Consider the following 21,317-nt stretch of genomic DNA (forward strand, 5'->3'; position numbering starts at 1 on the left):
TTAAGGCGCAGTGGCCGAAAGCCTCTGGAGTTAGAGCGCTTCGTGTTTAGATCACAAAGGGGTGTTAAGGCGCAGTGTCCGAAAGCCTCTGGAGTTAGAGCGCTTCGTGCTTAGATCACAAAGGGGTGTTAAGGCGCAGTGGCCGAAAGCCTCTGGAGTTACAGCGCTTCGTGTTTAGATCGCAAAGGGGTGTTAAGGTGCAGTGGCCGAAAGCCTCTGGAGTTACAGAGCTTCGTGTTTAGATCGCAAAGAGGTGTTAAGGCGCAGTGGCCGAAAGCCTCTGGAGTTACAGCGCTTCGTGTTTAGATCACAAAGAGGTGTTAAGGCGCAGTGGCCGAAAGCCTCTGCAGTTACAGCGCTTCGTGTTTAGATCACAAAGAGGTGTTAAGGCGCAGTGGCCGAAAGCCTCTGGAGTTACAGCGCTTCGTGTTTAGATCGCAAAGAGGTGTTAAGGCGCAGTGGCCGAAAGCCTCTGGAGTTACAGCGCTTCGTGTTTAGATCACAAAGGGGTGTTAAGGCGCAGTGGCCGAAAGCCTCTGGAGTTAGAGCGCTTCGTGTTTAGATCACAACGGGGTGTTAAGGCGCAGTGGCCGAAAGCCTCTGGAGTTAGAGCGCTTCGTGTTTAGATCACAAAGGGGTGTTAAGGCGCAGTGGCCGAAAGCCTCTGGAGTTAGAGCGCTTCGTGTTTAGATCACAAAGGGGTGTTAAGGCGCAGTGGCCGAAAGCCTCTGGAGTTAGAGCGCTTCGTGTTTAGATCACAAAGGGGTGTTAAGGCGCAGTGTCCGAAAGCCTCTGGAGTTAGAGCGCTTCGTGTTTAGATCACAAAGGGGTGTTAAGGCGCAGTGTCCGAAAGCCTCTGGAGTTAGAGCGCTTCGTGTTTAGATCACAAAGGGGTGTTAAGGCGCAGTGTCCGAAAGCCTCTGGAGTTAGAGCGCTTCGTGTTTAGATCGCAAAGAGGTGTTAAGGCGCAGTGGCCGAAAGCCTCTGGAGTTAGAGCGCTTCGTGTTTAGATCGCAAAGAGGTGTTAAGGCGCAGTGGCCGAAAGCCTCTGGAGTTAGAGCGCTTCGTGTTTAGATCGCAAAGAGGTGTTAAGGCGCAGTGGCCGAAAGCCTCTGGAGTTAGAGCGCTTCGTGTTTAGATCACAAAGGGGTGTTAAGGCGCAGTGGCCGAAAGCCTCTGGAGTTACAGCGCTTCGTGTTTAGATCGCAAAGAGGTGTTAAGGCGCAGTGGCCGAAAGCCTCTGGAGTTACAGCGCTTCGTGTTTAGATCGCAAAGAGGTGTTAAGGCGCAGTGGCCGAAAGCCTCTGGAGTTACAGCGCTTCGTGTTTAGATCGCAAAGAGGTGTTAAGGCGCAGTGGCCGAAAGCCTCTGGAGTTAGAGCGCTTCGTGTTTAGATCGCAAAGAGGTGTTAAGGCGCAGTGGCCGAAAGCCTCTAGAGTTACAGCGCTTCGTGTTTAGATCACAAAGAGGTGTTAAGGCGCAGTGGCCGAAAGCCTCTGGAGTTACAGCGCTTCGTGTTTAGATCGCAAAGAGGTGTTAAGGCGCAGTGGCCGAAAGCCTCTGGAGTTACAGCGCTTCGTGTTTAGATCGCAAAGGGGTGTTAAGGCGCAGTGGCCGAAAGCCTCTGGAGTTACAGCGCTTCGTGTTTAGATCGCAAAGGGGTGTTAAGGCGCAGTGGCCGAAAGCCTCTGGAGTTAGAGCGCTTCGTGTTTAGATCACAAAGGGGTGTTAAGGCGCAGTGGCCGAAAGCCTCTGGAGTTAGAGCGCTTCGTGTTTAGATCACAAAGGGGTGTTAAGGCGCAGTGGCCGAAAGCCTCTGGAGTTAGAGCGCTTCGTGTTTAGATCACAAAGGGGTGTTAAGGCGCAGTGGCCGAAAGCCTCTGGAGTTAGAGCGCTTCGTGTTTAGATCACAAAGGGGTGTTAAGGCGCAGTGTCCGAAAGCCTCTGGAGTTAGAGCGCTTCGTGTTTAGGTCACAAAGGGGTGTTAAGGCGCAGTGTCCGAAAGCCTCTGGAGTTAGAGCGCTTCGTGTTTAGATCACAAAGGGGTGTTAAGGCGCAGTGGCCGAAAGCCTCTGGAGTTAGAGCGCTTCGTGTTTAGATCACAAAGGGGTGTTAAGGCGCAGTGGCCGAAAGCCTCTGGAGTTAGAGCGCTTCGTGTTTAGATCACAAAGGGGTGTTAAGGCGCAGTGGCCGAAAGCCTCTGGAGTTAGAGCGCTTCGTGTTTAGATCACAAAGGGGTGTTAAGGCGCAGTGGCCGAAAGCCTCTGGAGTTAGAGCGCTTCGTGTTTAGATCACAAAGGGGTGTTAAGGCGCAGTGGCCGAAAGCCTCTGGAGTTACAGCGCTTCGTGTTTAGATCACAAAGGGGTGTTAAGGCGCAGTGGCCGAAAGCCTCTGGAGTTAGAGCGCTTCGTGTTTAGATCACAAAGGGGTGTTAAGGCGCAGTGGCCGAAAGCCTCTGGAGTTAGAGCGCTTCGTGTTTAGATCACAAAGGGGTGTTAAGGCGCAGTGTCCGAAAGCCTCTGGAGTTAGAGCGCTTCGTGTTTAGATCACAAAGGGGTGTTAAGGCGCAGTGGCCGAAAGCCTCTGGAGTTAGAGCGCTTCGTGTTTAGATCACAAAGGGGTGTTAAGGCGCAGTGGCCGAAAGCCTCTGGAGTTAGAGCGCTTCGTGTTTAGATCACAAAGGGGTGTTAAGGCGCAGTGGCCGAAAGCCTCTGGAGTTAGAGCGCTTCGTGTTTAGATCACAAAGGGGTGTTAAGGCGCAGTGGCCGAAAGCCTCTGGAGTTACAGCGCTTCGTGTTTAGATCACAAAGGGGTGTTAAGGCGCAGTGGCCGAAAGCCTCTGGAGTTAGAGCGCTTCGTGTTTAGATCACAAAGGGGTGTTAAGGCGCAGTGGCCGAAAGCCTCTGGAGTTAGAGCGCTTCGTGTTTAGATCACAAAGGGGTGTTAAGGCGCAGTGGCCGAAAGCCTCTGGAGTTACAGCGCTTCGTGTTTAGATCACAAAGGGGTGTTAAGGCGCAGTGGCCGAAAGCCTCTGGAGTTAGAGCGCTTCGTGTTTAGATCACAAAGGGGTGTTAAGGCGCAGTGGCCGAAAGCCTCTGGAGTTAGAGCGCTTCGTGTTTAGATCACAAAGGGGTGTTAAGGCGCAGTGGCCGAAAGCCTCTGGAGTTAGAGCGCTTCGTGTTTAGATCACAAAGGGGTGTTAAGGCGCAGTGGCCGAAAGCCTCTGGAGTTAGAGCGCTTCGTGTTTAGATCACAAAGGGGTGTTAAGGCGCAGTGTCCGAAAGCCTCTGGAGTTAGAGCGCTTCGTGCTTAGATCACAAAGGGGTGTTAAGGCGCAGTGGCCGAAAGCCTCTGGAGTTACAGCGCTTCGTGTTTAGATCACAAAGGGGTGTTAAGGTGCAGTGTTTAGATCACAAAGAGGTGTTAAGGCGCAGTGGCCGAAAGCCTCTGGAGTTACAGCGCTTCGTGTTTAGATCGCAAAGAGGTGTTAAGGCGCAGTGGCCGAAAGCCTCTGGAGTTACAGCGCTTCGTGTTTAGATCACAAAGGGGTGTTAAGGCGCAGTGGCCGAAAGCCTCTGGAGTTACAGCGCTTCGTGTTTAGATCGCAAAGAGGTGTTAAGGCGCAGTGGCCGAAAGCCTCTGGAGTTACAGCGCTTCGTGTTTAGATCGCAAAGAGGTGTTAAGGCGCAGTGGCCGAAAGCCTCTGGAGTTACAGCGCTTCGTGTTTAGATCGCAAAGAGGTGTTAAGGCGCAGTGGCCGAAAGCCTCTGGAGTTAGAGCGCTTCGTGTTTAGATCGCAAAGAGGTGTTAAGGCGCAGTGGCCGAAAGCCTCTAGAGTTACAGCGCTTCGTGTTTAGATCACAAAGAGGTGTTAAGGCGCAGTGGCCGAAAGCCTCTGGAGTTACAGCGCTTCGTGTTTAGATCGCAAAGAGGTGTTAAGGCGCAGTGGCCAAAAGCCTCTGGAGTTACAGCGCTTCGTGTTTAGATCGCAAAGGGGTGTTAAGGCGCAGTGGCCGAAAGCCTCTGGAGTTACAGCGCTTCGTGTTTAGATCACAAAGGGGTGTTAAGGCGCAGTGGCCGAAAGCCTCTGGAGTTAGAGCGCTTCGTGTTTAGATCACAAAGGGGTGTTAAGGCGCAGTGGCCGAAAGCCTCTGGAGTTAGAGCGCTTCGTGTTTAGATCACAAAGGGGTGTTAAGGCGCAGTGGCCGAAAGCCTCTGGAGTTAGAGCGCTTCGTGTTTAGATCACAAAGGGGTGTTAAGGCGCAGTGGCCGAAAGCCTCTGGAGTTAGAGCGCTTCGTGTTTAGATCACAAAGGGGTGTTAAGGCGCAGTGGCCGAAAGCCTCTGGAGTTAGAGCGCTTCGTGTTTAGATCACAAAGGGGTGTTAAGGCGCAGTGTCCGAAAGCCTCTGGAGTTAGAGCGCTTCGTGTTTAGATCACAAAGGGGTGTTAAGGCGCAGTGGCCGAAAGCCTCTGGAGTTAGAGCGCTTCGTGTTTAGATCACAAAGGGGTGTTAAGGCGCAGTGGCCGAAAGCCTCTGGAGTTAGAGCGCTTCGTGTTTAGATCACAAAGGGGTGTTAAGGCGCAGTGGCCGAAAGCCTCTGGAGTTAGAGCGCTTCGTGTTTAGATCACAAAGGGGTGTTAAGGCGCAGTGGCCGAAAGCCTCTGGAGTTAGAGCGCTTCGTGTTTAGATCACAAAGGGGTGTTAAGGCGCAGTGGCCGAAAGCCTCTGGAGTTAGAGCGCTTCGTGTTTAGATCACAAAGGGGTGTTAAGGCGCAGTGGCCGAAAGCCTCTGGAGTTAGAGCGCTTCGTGTTTAGATCACAAAGGGGTGTTAAGGCGCAGTGGCCGAAAGCCTCTGGAGTTAGAGCGCTTCGTGTTTAGATCACAAAGGGGTGTTAAGGCGCAGTGGCCGAAAGCCTCTGGAGTTAGAGCGCTTCGTGTTTAGATCACAAAGGGGTGTTAAGGCGCAGTGGCCGAAAGCCTCTGGAGTTAGAGCGCTTCGTGTTTAGATCACAAAGAGGTGTTAAGGCGCAGTGGCCGAAAGCCTCTGGAGTTAGAGCGCTTCGTGTTTAGATCACAAAGGGGTGTTAAGGCGCAGTGGCCGAAAGCCTCTGGAGTTAGAGCGCTTCGTGTTTAGATCACAAAGGGGTGTTAAGGCGCAGTGGCCGAAAGCCTCTGGAGTTAGAGCGCTTCGTGTTTAGATCACAAAGGGGTGTTAAGGCGCAGTGGCCGAAAGCCTCTGGAGTTAGAGCGCTTCGTGTTTAGATCACAAAGGGGTGTTAAGGCGCAGTGGCCGAAAGCCTCTGGAGTTAGAGCGCTTCGTGTTTAGATCACAAAGGGGTGTTAAGGCGCAGTGGCCGAAAGCCTCTGGAGTTAGAGCGCTTCGTGTTTAGATCACAAAGGGGTGTTAAGGCGCAGTGGCCGAAAGCCTCTGGAGTTACAGCGCTTCGTGTTTAGATCACAAAGGGGTGTTAAGGCGCAGTGGCCGAAAGCCTCTGGAGTTAGAGCGCTTCGTGTTTAGATCACAAAGGGGTGTTAAGGCGCAGTGGCCGAAAGCCTCTGGAGTTAGAGCGCTTCGTGTTTAGATCACAAAGGGGTGTTAAGGCGCAGTGGCCGAAAGCCTCTGGAGTTAGAGCGCTTCGTGTTTAGATCACAAAGGTGTGTTAAGGCGCAGTGTCCGAAAGCCTCTGGAGTTAGAGCGCTTCGTGCTTAGATCACAAAGGGGTGTTAAGGCGCAGTGGCCGAAAGCCTCTGGAGTTACAGCGCTTCGTGTTTAGATCACAAAGGGGTGTTAAGGTGCAGTGGCCGAAAGCCTCTGGAGTTACAGAGCTTCGTGTTTAGATCGCAAAGAGGTGTTAAGGCGCAGTGGCCGAAAGCCTCTGGAGTTACAGCGCTTCGTGTTTAGATCGCAAAAAGGTGTTAAGGCGCAGTGGCCGAAAGCCTCTGGAGTTACAGCGCTTCGTGTTTAGATCACAAAGAGGTGTTAAGGCGCAGTGGCCGAAAGCCTCTGGAGTTACAGCGCTTCGTGTTTAGATCGCAAAGAGGTGTTAAGGCGCAGTGGCCGAAAGCCTCTGGAGTTACAGCGCTTCGTGTTTAGATCGCAAAGGGGTGTTAAGGCGCAGTGGCCGAAAGCCTCTGGAGTTAGAGCGCTTCGTGTTTAGATCGCAAAGGGGTGTTAAGGCGCAGTGGCCGAAAGCCTCTGGAGTTAGAGCGCTTCGTGTTTAGATCACAAAGGGGTGTTAAGGCGCAGTGGCCGAAAGCCTCTGGAGTTAGAGCGCTTCGTGTTTAGATCACAAAGGGGTGTTAAGGCGCAGTGGCCGAAAGCCTCTGGAGTTAGAGCGCTTCGTGTTTAGATCACAAAGGGGTGTTAAGGCGCAGTGGCCGAAAGCCTCTGGAGTTAGAGCGCTTCGTGTTTAGATCACAAAGGGGTGTTAAGGCGCAGTGTCCGAAAGCCTCTGGAGTTAGAGCGCTTCGTGTTTAGATCACAAAGGGGTGTTAAGGCGCAGTGGCCGAAAGCCTCTGGAGTTAGAGCGCTTCGTGTTTAGATCACAAAGGGGTGTTAAGGCGCAGTGGCCGAAAGCCTCTGGAGTTAGAGCGCTTCGTGTTTAGATCACAAAGGGGTGTTAAGGCGCAGTGGCCGAAAGCCTCTGGAGTTAGAGCGCTTCGTGTTTAGATCACAAAGGGGTGTTAAGGCGCAGTGGCCGAAAGCCTCTGGAGTTACAGCGCTTCGTGTTTAGATCACAAAGGGGTGTTAAGGCGCAGTGGCCGAAAGCCTCTGGAGTTAGAGCGCTTCGTGTTTAGATCACAAAGGGGTGTTAAGGCGCAGTGGCCGAAAGCCTCTGGAGTTAGAGCGCTTCGTGTTTAGATCACAAAGGGGTGTTAAGGCGCAGTGGCCGAAAGCCTCTGGAGTTAGAGCGCTTCGTGTTTAGATCACAAAGGGATGTTAAGGCGCAGTGGCCGAAAGCCTCTGGAGTTAGAGCGCTTCGTGTTTAGATCACAAAGGGGTGTTAAGGCGCAGTGGCCGAAAGCCTCTGGAGTTACAGCGCTTCGTGTTTAGATCACAAAGGGGTGTTAAGGCGCAGTGGCCGAAAGCCTCTGGAGTTAGAGCGCTTCGTGTTTAGATCACAAAGGGGTGTTAAGGCGCAGTGGCCGAAAGCCTCTGGAGTTAGAGCGCTTCGTGTTTAGATCACAAAGAGGTGTTAAGGCGCAGTGGCCGAAAGCCTCTGGAGTTAGAGCGCTTCGTGTTTAGATCACAAAGGGGTGTTAAGGCGCAGTGGCCGAAAGCCTCTGGAGTTAGAGCGCTTCGTGTTTAGATCACAAAGGGGTGTTAAGGCGCAGTGGCCGAAAGCCTCTGGAGTTAGAGCGCTTCGTGTTTAGATCACAAAGGGGTGTTAAGGCGCAGTGGCCGAAAGCCTCTGGAGTTAGAGCGCTTCGTGTTTAGATCACAAAGAGGTGTTAAGGCGCAGTGGCCGAAAGCCTCTGGAGTTAGAGCGCTTCGTGTTTAGATCACAAAGGGGTGTTAAGGCGCAGTGGCCGAAAGCCTCTGGAGTTACAGCGCTTCGTGTTTAGATCGCAAAGCGGTGTTAAGGCGCAGTGGCCGAAAGCCTCTGGAGTTACAGCGCTTCGTGTTTAGATCGCAAAGAGGTGTTAAGGCGCAGTGGCCGAAAGCCTCTGGAGTTACAGCGCTTCGTGTTTAGATCGCAAAGAGGTGTTAAGGCGCAGTGGCCGAAAGCCTCTGGAGTTAGAGCGCTTCGTGTTTAGATCGCAAAGAGGTGTTAAGGCGCAGTGGCCGAAAGCCTCTGGAGTTAGAGCGCTTCGTGTTTAGATCACAAAGGGGTGTTAAGGCGCAGTGGCCGAAAGCCTCTGGAGTTACAGCGCTTCGTGTTTAGATCGCAAAGAGGTGTTAAGGCGCAGTGGCCGAAAGCCTCTGGAGTTACAGCGCTTCGTGTTTAGATCGCAAAGAGGTGTTAAGGCGCAGTGGCCGAAAGCCTCTGGAGTTAGAGCGCTTCGTGTTTAGATCGCAAAGAGGTGTTAAGGCGCAGTGGCCGAAAGCCTCTGGAGTTAGAGCGCTTCGTGTTTAGATCGCAAAGAGGTGTTAAGGCGCAGTGGCCGAAAGCCTCTAGAGTTACAGCGCTTCGTGTTTAGATCACAAAGAGGTGTTAAGGCGCAGTGGCCGAAAGCCTCTGGAGTTAGAGCGCTTCGTGTTTAGATCACAAAGAGGTGTTAAGGCGCAGTGGCCGAAAGCCTCTGGAGTTAGAGCGCTTCGTGTTTAGATCACAAAGAGGTGTTAAGGCGCAGTGGCCGAAAGCCTCTGGAGTTAGAGCGCTTCGTGTTTAGATCACAAAGGGGTGTTAAGGCGCAGTGGCCGAAAGCCTCTGGAGTTAGAGCGCTTCGTGTTTAGATCACAAAGGGGTGTTAAGGCGCAGTGGCCGAAAGCCTCTGGAGTTAGAGCGCTTCGTGTTTAGATCACAAAGGGGTGTTAAGGCGCAGTGGCCGAAAGCCTCTGGAGTTAGAGCGCTTCGTGTTTAGATCACAAAGGGGTGTTAAGGCGCAGTGGCCGAAAGCCTCTGGAGTTAGAGCGCTTCGTGTTTAGATCACAAAGGGGTGTTAAGGCGCAGTGGCCGAAAGCCTCTGGAGTTAGAGCGCTTCGTGTTTAGATCACAAAGGGGTGTTAAGGCGCAGTGGCCGAAAGCCTCTGGAGTTAGAGCGCTTCGTGTTTAGATCACAAAGGGGTGTTAAGGCGCAGTGGCCGAAAGCCTCTGGAGTTACAGCGCTTCGTGTTTAGATCACAAAGGGGTGTTAAGGCGCAGTGGCCGAAAGCCTCTGGAGTTAGAGCGCTTCGTGTTTAGATCACAAAGGGGTGTTAAGGCGCAGTGGCCGAAAGCCTCTGGAGTTAGAGCGCTTCGTGTTTAGATCACAAAGGGGTGTTAAGGCGCAGTGGCCGAAAGCCTCTGGAGTTAGAGCGCTTCGTGTTTAGATCACAAAGGTGTGTTAAGGCGCAGTGTCCGAAAGCCTCTGGAGTTAGAGCGCTTCGTGCTTAGATCACAAAGGGGTGTTAAGGCGCAGTGGCCGAAAGCCTCTGGAGTTACAGCGCTTCGTGTTTAGATCACAAAGGGGTGTTAAGGTGCAGTGGCCGAAAGCCTCTGGAGTTACAGAGCTTCGTGTTTAGATCGCAAAGAGGTGTTAAGGCGCAGTGGCCGAAAGCCTCTGGAGTTACAGCGCTTCGTGTTTAGATCGCAAAAAGGTGTTAAGGCGCAGTGGCCGAAAGCCTCTGGAGTTACAGCGCTTCGTGTTTAGATCACAAAGAGGTGTTAAGGCGCAGTGGCCGAAAGCCTCTGGAGTTACAGCGCTTCGTGTTTAGATCGCAAAGAGGTGTTAAGGCGCAGTGGCCGAAAGCCTCTGGAGTTACAGCGCTTCGTGTTTAGATCGCAAAGGGGTGTTAAGGCGCAGTGGCCGAAAGCCTCTGGAGTTAGAGCGCTTCGTGTTTAGATCGCAAAGGGGTGTTAAGGCGCAGTGGCCGAAAGCCTCTGGAGTTAGAGCGCTTCGTGTTTAGATCACAAAGGGGTGTTAAGGCGCAGTGGCCGAAAGCCTCTGGAGTTAGAGCGCTTCGTGTTTAGATCACAAAGGGGTGTTAAGGCGCAGTGGCCGAAAGCCTCTGGAGTTAGAGCGCTTCGTGTTTAGATCACAAAGGGGTGTTAAGGCGCAGTGGCCGAAAGCCTCTGGAGTTAGAGCGCTTCGTGTTTAGATCACAAAGGGGTGTTAAGGCGCAGTGTCCGAAAGCCTCTGGAGTTAGAGCGCTTCGTGTTTAGATCACAAAGGGGTGTTAAGGCGCAGTGGCCGAAAGCCTCTGGAGTTAGAGCGCTTCGTGTTTAGATCACAAAGGGGTGTTAAGGCGCAGTGGCCGAAAGCCTCTGGAGTTAGAGCGCTTCGTGTTTAGATCACAAAGGGGTGTTAAGGCGCAGTGGCCGAAAGCCTCTGGAGTTAGAGCGCTTCGTGTTTAGATCACAAAGGGGTGTTAAGGCGCAGTGGCCGAAAGCCTCTGGAGTTACAGCGCTTCGTGTTTAGATCACAAAGGGGTGTTAAGGCGCAGTGGCCGAAAGCCTCTGGAGTTAGAGCGCTTCGTGTTTAGATCACAAAGGGGTGTTAAGGCGCAGTGGCCGAAAGCCTCTGGAGTTAGAGCGCTTCGTGTTTAGATCACAAAGGGGTGTTAAGGCGCAGTGGCCGAAAGCCTCTGGAGTTAGAGCGCTTCGTGTTTAGATCACAAAGGGATGTTAAGGCGCAGTGGCCGAAAGCCTCTGGAGTTAGAGCGCTTCGTGTTTAGATCACAAAGGGGTGTTAAGGCGCAGTGGCCGAAAGCCTCTGGAGTTACAGCGCTTCGTGTTTAGATCACAAAGGGGTGTTAAGGCGCAGTGGCCGAAAGCCTCTGGAGTTAGAGCGCTTCGTGTTTAGATCACAAAGGGGTGTTAAGGCGCAGTGGCCGAAAGCCTCTGGAGTTAGAGCGCTTCGTGTTTAGATCACAAAGAGGTGTTAAGGCGCAGTGGCCGAAAGCCTCTGGAGTTAGAGCGCTTCGTGTTTAGATCACAAAGGGGTGTTAAGGCGCAGTGGCCGAAAGCCTCTGGAGTTAGAGCGCTTCGTGTTTAGATCACAAAGGGGTGTTAAGGCGCAGTGGCCGAAAGCCTCTGGAGTTAGAGCGCTTCGTGTTTAGATCACAAAGGGGTGTTAAGGCGCAGTGGCCGAAAGCCTCTGGAGTTAGAGCGCTTCGTGTTTAGATCACAAAGAGGTGTTAAGGCGCAGTGGCCGAAAGCCTCTGGAGTTAGAGCGCTTCGTGTTTAGATCACAAAGGGGTGTTAAGGCGCAGTGGCCGAAAGCCTCTGGAGTTACAGCGCTTCGTGTTTAGATCGCAAAGCGGTGTTAAGGCGCAGTGGCCGAAAGCCTCTGGAGTTACAGCGCTTCGTGTTTAGATCGCAAAGAGGTGTTAAGGCGCAGTGGCCGAAAGCCTCTGGAGTTACAGCGCTTCGTGTTTAGATCGCAAAGAGGTGTTAAGGCGCAGTGGCCGAAAGCCTCTGGAGTTAGAGCGCTTCGTGTTTAGATCGCAAAGAGGTGTTAAGGCGCAGTGGCCGAAAGCCTCTGGAGTTAGAGCGCTTCGTGTTTAGATCACAAAGGGGTGTTAAGGCGCAGTGGCCGAAAGCCTCTGGAGTTACAGCGCTTCGTGTTTAGATCGCAAAGAGGTGTTAAGGCGCAGTGGCCGAAAGCCTCTGGAGTTACAGCGCTTCGTGTTTAGATCGCAAAGAGGTGTTAAGGCGCAGTGGCCGAAAGCCTCTGGAGTTAGAGCGCTTCGTGTTTAGATCGCAAAGAGGTGTTAAGGCGCAGTGGCCGAAAGCCTCTGGAGTTAGAGCGCTTCGTGTTTAGATCGCAAAGAGGTGTTAAGGCGCAGTGGCCGAAAGCCTCTAGAGTTACAGCGCTTCGTGTTTAGATCACAAAGAGGTGTTAAGGCGCAGTGGCCGAAAGCCTCTGGAGTTACAGCGCTTCGTGTTTAGATCGCAAAGAGGTGTTAAGGCGCAGTGGCCGAAAGCCTCTGGAGTTACAGCGCTTCGTGTTTAGATCGCAAAGGGGTGTTAAGGCGCAGTGGCCGAAAGCCTCTGGAGTTAGAGCGCTTCGTGTTTAGATCACAAAGGGGTGTTAAGGCGCAGTGGCCGAAAGCCTCTGGAGTTAGAGCGCTTCGTGTTTAGATCACAAAGGGGTGTTAAGGCGCAGTGGCCGAAAGCCTCTGGAGTTAGAGCGCTTCGTGTTTAGATCACAAAGGGGTGTTAAGGCGCAGTGGCCGAAAGCCTCTGGAGTTAGAGCGCTTCGTGTTTAGATCACAAAGGGGTGTTAAGGCGCAGTGGCCGAAAGCCTCTGGAGTTAGAGCGCTTCGTGTTTAGATCACAAAGGGGTGTTAAGGCGCAGTGTCCGAAAGCCTCTGGAGTTAGAGCGCTTCGTGTTTAGATCACAAAGGGGTGTTAAGGCGCAGTGTCCGAAAGCCTCTGGAGTTAGAGCGCTTCGTGTTTAGATCACAAAGGGGTGTTAAGGCGCAGTGGCCGAAAGCCTCTGGAGTTAGAGCGCTTCGTGTTTAGATCACAAAGGGGTGTTAAGGCGCAGTGGCCGAAAGCCTCTGGAGTTAGAGCGCTTCGTGTTTAGATCACAAAGGGGTGTTAAGGCGCAGTGGCCGAAAGCCTCTGGAGTTAGAGCGCTTCGTGTTTAGATCACAAAGGGGTGTTAAGGCGCAGTGGCCGAAAGCCTCTGGAGTTAGAGCGCTTCGTGTTTAGATCACAAAGGGGTGTTAAGGCGCAGTGGCCGAAAGCCTCTGGAGTTAGAGCGCTTCGTGTTTAGATCACAAAGGGGTGTTAAGGCGCAGTGGCCGAAAGCCTCTGGAGTTAGAGCGCTTCGTGTTTAGATCACAAAGGGGTGTTAAGGCGCAGTGGCCGAAAGCCTCTGGAGTTAGAGCGCTTCGTGTTTAGATCACAAAGGGGTGTTAAGGCGCAGTGGCCGAAAGCCTCTGGAGTTAGAGCGCTTCGTGTTTAGATCACAAAGGGGTGTTAAGGCGCAGTGGCCGAAAGCCTCTGGAGTTAGAGCGCTTCGTGTTTAGATCACAAAGGGGTGTTAAGGCGCAGTGGCCGAAAGCCTCTGGAGTTAGAGCGCTTCGTGTTTAGATCACAAAGGGGTGTTAAGGCGCAGTGGCCGAAAGCCTCTGGAGTTAGAGCGCTTCGTGTTTAGATCACAAAGGGGTGTTAAGGCGCAGTGGCCGAAAGCCTCTGGAGTTAGAGCGCTTCGTGTTTAGATCACAAAGGGGTGTTAAGGCGCAGTGGCCGAAAGCCTCTGGAGTTACAGCGCTTCGTGTTTAGATCACAAAGGGGTGTTAAGGCGCAGTGGCCGAAAGCCTCTGGAGTTAGAGCGCTTCGTGTTTAGATCACAAAGGGGTGTTAAGGCGCAGTGGCCGAAAGCCTCTGGAGTTAGAGCGCTTCGTGTTTAGATCACAAAGGGGTGTTAAGGCGCAGTGGCCGAAAGCCTCTGGAGTTAGAGCGCTTCGTGTTTAGATCACAAAGGGGTGTTAAGGCGCAGTGGCCGAAAGCCTCTGGAGTTAGAGCGCTTCGTGTTTAGATCACAAAGGGGTGTTAAGGCGCAGTGGCCGAAAGCCTCTGGAGTTAGAGCGCTTCGTGTTTAGATCACAAAGGGGTGTTAAGGCGCAGTGGCCGAAAGCCTCTGGAGTTAGAGCGCTTCGTGTTTAGATCACAAAGGGGTGTTAAGGCGCAGTGTCCGAAAGCCTCTGGAGTTAGAGCGCTTCGTGCTTAGATCACAAAGGGGTGTTAAGGCGCAGTGGCCGAAAGCCTCTGGAGTTACAGCGCTTCGTGTTTAGATCACAAAGGGGTGTTAAGGTGCAGTGGCCGAAAGCCTCTGGAGTTACAGAGCTTCGTGTTTAGATCGCAAATAGGTGTTAAGGCGCAGTGGCCGAAAGCCTCTGGAGTTACAGCGCTTCGTGTTTAGATCACAAAGAGGTGTTAAGGCGCAGTGGCCGAAAGCCTCTGGAGTTACAGCGCTTCGTGTTTAGATCGCAAAGAGGTGTTAAGGCGCAGTGGCCGAAAGCCTCTGGAGTTACAGCGCTTCGTGTTTAGATCGCAAAGAGGTGTTAAGGCGCAGTGGCCGAAAGCCTCTGGAGTTACAGCGCTTCGTGTTTAGATCACAAAGGGGTGTTAAGGCGCAGTGGCCGAAAGCCTCTGGAGTTAGAGCGCTTCGTGTTTAGATCACAAAGGGGTGTTAAGGCGCGGTGGCCGAAAGCCTCTGGAGTTAGAGCGCTTCGTGTTTAGATCACAAAGGGGTGTTAAGGCGCAGTGGCCGAAAGCCTCTGGAGTTAGAGCGCTTCGTGTTTAGATCACAAAGGGGTGTTAAGGCGCAGTGGCCGAAAGCCTCTGGAGTTAGAGCGCTTCGTGTTTAGATCACAAAGGGCTGTTAAGGCGCAGTGTCCGAAAGCCTCTGGAGTTAGAGCGCTTCGTGTTTAGATCACAAAGGGGTGTTAAGGCGCAGTGGCCGAAAGCCTCTGGAGTTAGAGCGCTTCGTGTTTAGATCACAAAGGGGTGTTAAGGCGCAGTGGCCGAAAGCCTCTGGAGTTAGAGCGCTTCGTGTTTAGATCACAAAGAGGTGTTAAGGCGCAGTGGCCGAAAGCCTCTGGAGTTAGAGCGCTTCGTGTTTAGATCACAAAGAGGTGTTAAGGCGCAGTGGCCGAAAGCCTCTGGAGTTAGAGCGCTTCGTGTTTAGATCACAAAGGGGTGTTAAGGCGCAGTGTCCGAAAGCCTCTGGAGTTAGAGCGCTTCGTGTTTAGATCACAAAGGGGTGTTAAGGCGCAGTGGCCGAAAGCCTCTGGAGTTAGAGCGCTTCGTGTTTAGATCACAAAGGGGTGTTAAGGCGCAGTGGCCGAAAGCCTCTGGAGTTAGAGCGCTTCGTGTTTAGATCACAAAGGGGTGTTAAGGCGCAGTGGCCGAAAGCCTCTGGAGTTAGAGCGCTTCGTGTTTAGATCACAAAGGGGTGTTAAGGCGCAGTGGCCGAAAGCCTCTGGAGTTACAGCGCTTCGTGTTTAGATCACAAAGGGGTGTTAAGGCGCAGTGGCCGAAAGCCTCTGGAGTTAGAGCGCTTCGTGTTTAGATCACAAAGGGGTGTTAAGGCGCAGTGGCCGAAAGCCTCTGGAGTTAGAGCGCTTCGTGTTTAGATCACAAAGGGGTGTTAAGGCGCAGTGGCCGAAAGCCTCTGGAGTTAGAGCGCTTCGTGTTTAGATCACAAAGGGGTGTTAAGGCGCAGTGGCCGAAAGCCTCTGGAGTTAGAGCGCTTCGTGTTTAGATCACAAAGGGGTGTTAAGGTGCAGTGGCCGAAAGCCTCTGGAGTTAGAGCACTTCGTGTTTAGATCACAAAGGGGTGTTAAGGCGCAGTGGCCGAAAGCCTCTGGAGTTAGAGCGCTTCGTGTTTAGATCACAAAGAGGTGTTAAGGCGCAGTGGCCGAAAGCCTCTGGAGTTAGAGCGCTTCGTGTTTAGATCACAAAGAGGTGTTAAGGCGCAGTGGCCGAAAGCCTCTGGAGTTAGAGCGCTTCGTGTTTAGATCACAAAGAGGTGTTAAGGTGCAGTGGCCGAAAGCCTCTGGAGTTAGAGCGCTTCGTGTTTAGATCACAAAGGGGTGTTAAGGCGCAGTGGCCGAAAGCCTCTGGAGTTAGAGCGCTTCGTGTTTAGATCACAAAGGGGTATTAAGGCGCAGTGGCCGAAAGCCTCTGGAGTTACAGCGCTTCGTGTTTAGATCACAAAGAGGTGTTAAGGCGCAGTGGCCGAAAGCCTCTGGAGTTACAGCGCTTCGTGTTTAGATCACAAAGAGGTGTTAAGGCGCAGTGGCCGAAAGCCTCTGGAGTTACAGCGCTTCGTGTTTAGATCACAAAGAGGTGTTAAGGCGCAGTGGCCGAAAGCCTCTGGAGTTACAGCGCTTCGTGTTTAGATCACAAAGGGGTGTTAAGGCGCAGTGGCCGAAAGCCTCTGGAGTTACAGCGCTTCGTGTTTAGATCACAAAGAGGTGTTAAGGCGCAGTGGCCGAAAGCCTCTGGAGTTACAGCGCTTCGTGTTTAGATCACAAAGGGGTGTTAAGGCGCAGTGGCCGAAAGCCTCTGGAGTTACAGCGCTTCGTGTTTAGATCACAAAGGGGTGTTAAGGCGCAGTGGCCGAAAGCCTCTGGAGTTACAGCGCTTCGTGTTTAGATCACAAAGAGGTGTTAAGGCGCAGTGGCCGAAAGCCTCTGGAGTTAGAGCGCTTCGTGTTTAGATCACAAAGAGGTGTTAAGGCGCAGTGGCCGAAAGCCTCTGGAGTTAGAGCGCTTCGTGTTTAGATCACAAAGAGGTGTTAAGGCGCAGTGGCCGAAAGCCTCTGGAGTTAGAGCGCTTCGTGTTCAGATCACAAAGAGGTGTTAAGGCGCAGTGGCCGAAAGCCTCTGGAGTTAGAGCGCTTCGTGTTTAGATCACAAAGGGGTGTTAAGGCGCAGTGGCCGAAAGCCTCTGGAGTTAGAGCGCTTCGTGTTTAGATCACAAAGAGGTGTTAAGGCGCAGTGGCCGAAAGCCTCTGGAGTTAGAGCGCTTCGTGTTTAGATCACAAAGGGGTGTTAAGGCGCAGTGGCCGAAAGCCTCTGGAGTTAGAGCGCTTCGTGTTTAGATCACAAAGGGGTGTTAAGGCGCAGTGGCCGAAAGCCTCTGGAGTTAGAGCGCTTCGTGTTTAGATCACAAAGGGGTGTTAAGGCACAGTGGCCGAAAGCCTCTGGAGTTAGAGCGCTTCGTGTTTAGATCACAAAGGGGTGTTAAGGCGCAGTGGCCGAAAGCCTCTGGAGTTACAGCGCTTCGTGTTTAGATCACAAAGAGGTGTTAAGGCGCAGTGGCCGAAAGCCTCTGGAGTTACAGCGCTTCGTGTTTAGATCGCAAAGAGGTGTTAAGGCGCAGTGGCCGAAAGCCTCTGGAGTTACAGCCCTTCGTGTTTAGATCACAAAGAGGTGTTAAGGCGCAGTGGCCGAAAGCCTCTGGAGTTACAGCGCTTCGTGTTTAGATCACAAAGAGGTGTTAAGGCGCATTGGCCGAAAGCCTCTGGAGTTACAGCGCTTCGTGTTTAGATCGCAAAGAGGTGTTAAGGCGCAGTGGCCGAAAGCCTCTGGAGTTAGAGCGCTTCGTGTTTAGATCGCAAAGAGGTGTTAAGGCGCAGTGGCCGAAAGCCTCTGGAGTTAGAGCGCTTCGTGTTTAGATCGCAAAGAGGTGTTAAGGCGCAGTGGCCGAAAGCCTCTGGAGTTACAGCGCTTCGTGTTTAGATCACAAAGAGGTGTTAAGGCGCAGTGGCCGAAAGCCTCTGGAGTTACAGCGCTTCGTGTTTAGATCACAAAGAGGTGTTAAGGCGCAGTGGCCGAAAGCCTCTGGAGTTACAGCGCTTCGTGTTTAGATCACAAAGAGGTGTTAAGGCGCAGTGGCCGAAAGCCTCTGGAGTTACAGCGCTTCGTGTTTAGATCGCAAAGAGGTGTTAAGGCGCAGTGGCCGAAAGCCTCTGGAGTTACAGCGCTTCGTGTTTAGATCACAAAGGGGTGTTAAGGCGCAGTGGCCGAAAGCCTCTGGAGTTAGAGCGCTTCGTGTTTAGATCACAAAGGGGTGTTAAGGCGCAGTGGCCGAAAGCCTCTGGAGTTAGAGCGCTTCGTGTTTAGATCACAAAGGGGTGTTAAGGCGCAGTGGCCGAAAGCCTCTGGAGTTAGAGCGCTTCGTGTTTAGATCACAAAGGGGTGTTAAGGCGCAGTGGCCGAAAGCCTCTGGAGTTAGAGCGCTTCGTGTTTAGATCACAAAGGGGTGTTAAGGCGCAGTGTCCGAAAGCCTCTGGAGTTAGAGCGCTTCGTGTTTAGATCACAAAGGGGTGTTAAGGCGCAGTGTCCGAAAGCCTCTGGAGTTAGAGCGCTTCGTGTTTAGATCACAAAGGGGTGTTAAGGCGCAGTGGCCGAAAGCCTCTGGAGTTAGAGCGCTTCGTGTTTAGATCACAAAGAGGTGTTAAGGCGCAGTGGCCGAAAGCCTCTGGAGTTAGAGCGCTTCGTGTTTAGATCACAAAGGGGTGTTAAGGCGCAGTGGCCGAAAGCCTCTGGAGTTACAGCGCTTCGTGTTTAGATCACAAAGAGGTGTTAAGGCGCAGTGGCCGAAAGCCTCTGGAGTTAGAGCGCTTCGTGTTTAGATCACAAAGAGGTGTTAAGGCGCAGTGGCCGAAAGCCTCTGGAGTTAGAGCGCTTCGTGTTTAGATCACAAAGAGGTGTTAAGGCGCAGTGGCCGAAAGCCTCTGGAGTTAGAGCGCTTCGTGTTTAGATCACAAAGGGGTGTTAAGGCGCAGTGGCCGAAAGCCTCTGGAGTTACAGCGCTTCGTGTTTAGATCACAAAGGGGTGTTAAGGCGCAGTGGCCGAAAGCCTCTGGAGTTAGAGCGCTTCGTGTTTAGATCACAAAGAGGTGTTAAGGCGCAGTGGCCGAAAGCCTCTGGAGTTAGAGCGCTTCGTGTTTAGATCACAAAGAGGTGTTAAGGCGCAGTGGCCGAAAGCCTCTGGAGTTACAGCGCTTCGTGTTTAGATCACAAAGGGGTGTTAAGGCGCAGTGGCCGAAAGCCTCTGGAGTTACAGCGCTTCGTGTTTAGATCGCAAAGAGGTGTTAAGGCGCAGTGGCCGAAAGCCTCTGGAGTTACAGCGCTTCGTGTTTAGATCACAAAGGGGTGTTAAGGCGCAGTGGCCGAAAGCCTCTGGAGTTAGAGCGCTTCGTGTTTAGATCAAAAAGGGGTGTTAAGGCGCAGTGGCCGAAAGCCTCTGGAGTTAGAGCGCTTCGCGTTTAGATCACAAAGGGGTGTTAAGGCGCAGTGGCCGAAAGCCTCTGGAGTTAGAGCGCTTCGCGTTTAGATCACAAAGGGGTGTTAAGGCGCAGTGGCCGAAAGCCTCTGGAGTTAGAGCGCTTCGTGTTTAGATCACAAAGGGGTGTTAAGGCGCAGTGGCCGAAAGCCTCTGGAGTTAGAGCGCTTCGTGTTTAGATCACAAAGGGGTGTTAAGGCGCAGTGGCCGAAAGCCTCTGGAGTTAGAGCGCTTCGTGTTTAGATCACAAAGGGGTGTTAAGGCGCAGTGGCCGAAAGCCTCTGGAGTTAGAGCGCTTCGTGTTTAGATCACAAAGGGGTGTTAAGGCGCAGTGGCCGAAAGCCTCTGGAGTTAGAGCGCTTCGTGTTTAGATCACAAAGAGGTGTTAAGGCGCAGTGGCCGAAAGCCTCTGGAGTTAGAGCGCTTCGTGTTTAGATCACAAAGAGGTGTTAAGGCGCAGTGGCCGAAAGCCTCTGGAGTTAGAGCGCTTCGTGTTTAGATCACAAAGGGGTGTTAAGGTGCAGTGGCCGAAAGCCTCTGGAGTTAGAGCGCTTCGTGTTTAGATCACAAAGGGGTGTTAAGGCGCAGTGGCCGAAAGCCTCTGGAGTTACAGCACTTCGTGTTTAGATCACAAAGAGGTGTTAAGGCGCATTGGCCGAAAGCCTCTGGAGTTACAGCGCTTCGTGTTTAGATCGCAAAGAGGTGTTAAGGCGCAGTGGCCGAAAGCCTCTGGAGTTACAGCGCTTCGTGTTTAGATCGCAAAGAGGTGTTAAGGCGCAGTGGCCGAAAGCCTCTGGAGTTAGAGCCCTTCGTGTTTGGATCGCAAAGAGGTGTTAAGGTGCAGTGGCCGAAAGCCTCTGGAGTTACAGCGCTTCGTGTTTAGATCGCAAAGAGGTGTTAAGGCGCAGTGGCCGAAAGCCTCTGGAGTTACAGCGCTTCGTGTTTAGATCACAAAGAGGTGTTAAGGCGCAGTGGCCGAAAGCCTCTGGAGTTACAGCGCTTCGTGTTTAGATCGCAAAGAGGTGTTAAGGCGCAGTGGCCGAAAGCCTCTGGAGTTACAGCGCTTCGTGTTTAGATCGCAAAGGGGTGTTAAGGCGCAGTGGCCGAAAGCCTCTGGAGTTACAGCGCTTCGTGTTTAGATCACAAAGGGGTGTTAAGGCGCAGTGGCCGAAAGCCTCTGGAGTTAGAGCGCTTCGTGTTTAGATCACAACGGGGTGTTAAGGCGCAGTGGCCGAAAGCCTCTGGAGTTAGAGCGCTTCGTGTTTAGATCACAAAGGGGTGTTAAGGCGCAGTGGCCGAAAGCCTCTGGAGTTAGAGCGCTTCGTGTTTAGATCACAAAGGGGTGTTAAGGCGCAGTGGCCGAAAGCCTCTGGAGTTACAGCGCTTCGTGTTTAGATCACAAAGAGGTGTTAAGGCGCAGTGGCCGAAAGCCTCTAGAGTTACAGCGCTTCCGTGTTTAGATCACAAAGAGGTGTTAAGGCGCAGTGGCCGAAAGCCTCTGGAGTTACAGCGCTTCGTGTTTAGATCACAAAGAGGTGTTAAGGCGCAGTGGCCGAAAGCCTCTGGAGTTACAGCGCTTCGTGTTTAGATCACAAAGAGGTGTTAAGGCGCAGTGGCCGAAAGCCTCTGGAGTTACAGCGCTTCGTGTTTAGATCACAAAGAGGTGTTAAGGCGCAGTGGCCGAAAGCCTCTGGAGTTACAGCGCTTCGTGTTTAGATCACAAAGAGGTGTTAAGGCGCAGTGGCCGAAAGCCTCTAGAGTTACAGCGCTTCGTGTTTAGATCACAAAGAGGTGTTAAGGCGCAGTGGCCGAAAGCCTCTAGAGTTACAGCACTTCGTGTTTAGATCACAAAGAGGTGTTAAGGCGCAGTGGCCGAAAGCCTCTGGAGTTACAGCGCTGCGTGTTTAGATCACAAAGAGGTGTTAAGGCGCAGTGGCCGAAAGCCTCTGGAGTTAGAGCGCTTCGTGTTTAGATCACAAAGAGGTGTTAAGGCGCAGTGGCCGAAAGCCTCTAGAGTTACAGCGCTTCGTGTTTAGATCACAAAGAGGTGTTAAGGCGCAGTGGCCGAAAGCCTCTGGAGTTACAGCGCTTCGTGTTTAGATCACAAAGAGGTGTTAAGGCGCAGTGGCCGAAAGCCTCTGGAGTTACAGCGCTTCGTGTTTAGATCACAAAGAGGTGTTAAGGCGCAGTGGCCGAAAGCCTCTAGAGTTACAATGCTTCATGTTTAGATCACAGCTTCCCTACTTATTAGCTGTGTGAGATAGGGCAGTTTTTCCAACAGCTTTCTGTCTGTTTACTTGTAAAATAATCCTCGCTTGTGCACACGCCCACACACGATTTACTTCTCAATTCACCTGCAACTTAACCGAGGAGATACATAAAGCATCTTGCTCCAGTTCACACACAGCCAGTCTGGTTCCAGAGTCAGTGTTTAAACCAGTAATTCCCAAATTTTAAAGTGCATATGAACTGCCTGGGGATATTGGTAAAATGCAGACTTCCGGTAGGCTGGGGTGAGGCCTGGGACTCTGCCCTTCTAACACACTTCCTGTGATGGTTATGCTGCTGCCCTGCAGACCACTTTGAGGAGCAAGACTAAAGCAGCGGCTCTCTAACTTCAGCGGGCTTGCTAAAACGTAGACTGCTGTGCCCCACCCCCTGAGAATTTGCATTTCTAACAAATTCCCAGGTGAGGTTGATACCACTGGTCTGGGGACAACAATTTGAGAACCTTGCTCTAACCATATACTTTCTCTGCCTATCTTATATGTGGTGGTCGTCAGTAAAAATAAGTACTTAAGAGCCAGTTATGACAGCCATTGAACTGTCAGGATAGATGCTTGACCTGCCAGAAAGGACTCTGCTCTAAATATACAGAGCAGACAGTGTGAACCAGCTGAGTAGCAGACTTGATGTGA

At 52.4% G+C, this 21,317-nt stretch overlaps 1 protein-coding gene across 3 annotated transcripts in view; it reads left to right on the plus strand.

The window, feature by feature from the left end:
* LOC100665990 (histone PARylation factor 1) overlaps window positions 1–21,317 on the plus strand; it is a 60,357-nt gene that overhangs the window by 37,974 nt on the left and 1,066 nt on the right. The window lies entirely within an intron of this gene.

This window comes from Loxodonta africana, chromosome 21, assembly GCF_030014295.1.
Source record: "Loxodonta africana isolate mLoxAfr1 chromosome 21, mLoxAfr1.hap2, whole genome shotgun sequence".
Taxonomy (NCBI): domain Eukaryota; kingdom Metazoa; phylum Chordata; class Mammalia; order Proboscidea; family Elephantidae; genus Loxodonta; species Loxodonta africana.